Below are 1,104 nucleotides of genomic sequence, written 5' to 3'. Positions count from 1 at the left end.
TGATAAAAGGATAAAACCATTTGCCACACACTGAGTAAGGACATGTTCAGCCTGGACAGTTGTTCTGTGAGGAAGCATTCAGAAATCGGCTGCTTTATCACAGTTCTGCTTTATAAAATTGAAATGTGTCTAAAAGACAATCAAACACATTTTTTTACTTCCAGATTCTGACTAATCTATTACTGGCAAGAATCTAAACCACAACCGGCTGTTGGCAAAAACAGAAATATTCAAGCATTCTAACACTTTTCAGATTCAACAAATAACACGGGTTAATAACAGGGTTTTTTTTTTCAAGAAGTTGTAAAACAGATACAGGTCTGTGCCTACAAATGCCCTGCTGACTAATGTACTGTGACATGTTCTCTGTGCAGAAATGCAATGATAAACCAAAAATACTGGAAACCTCAACCTAAGGGGTACTTTTTTTATTCTGCACTGAAAAAAAGGCCATGTTGGATTTACTTGATTCAATAGTGCACATTGGTTGCACACAAATGTTTTGCTTGGGCAGAAACTTGGACAAATGAGTTAATTCAACACAACTTATTCCTATTCAATAAACCTGTACATTTTGTGTTCAGAAAATGCGATTGAAACATGTTTAGATGAATTAAGTTGAGCTCTTGGAATATTTTAATCCTTCACAATTTTGTCATTTTATTTCAACACTATTCAATAACTTTTACCCCGGTACTACATGGTCACTTAAATACTGTTGTCTTCACATTACATAATGTTCAACAAAGTCTAGAGTCTGGTTACCATAAAAAGTGAATGGATCTGCAACAACTACAATCCTCCTATCTTTACCCTGGTTTCCAGGGCATAACCCTGAAGTGATAGGTCACTAGGCAGGGTAGTTTGAAATCTCATGTGATCTTGTTAATTTCATGAGTTCAGCAACTAACCACTCTTACTAGATTGTGTCAGATCATCTCAACAAGAACAAATTAAGTTGTTAATTTTCATATAGATCCTACTTGATTTAATTATGTTCTACAATATAGAGTTACACTTAACTTTAATGCATGAGGCACTTGTATGAAATACACGCAAGATGCTTACATAAATCCAAGAGCTGGCCAATCCCTTTTTTTCAGT

The sequence above is a fragment of the Pundamilia nyererei genome, unplaced genomic scaffold (genome assembly GCF_000239375.1).
Source record: "Pundamilia nyererei isolate P.nyererei 1_Seehausen unplaced genomic scaffold, PunNye1.0 scaffold01234, whole genome shotgun sequence".
NCBI lineage: Eukaryota > Metazoa > Chordata > Actinopteri > Cichliformes > Cichlidae > Pundamilia > Pundamilia nyererei.
The sequence above is the reverse complement of the archived record's forward strand: the minus strand, read 5'-3'. Positions refer to the sequence as shown.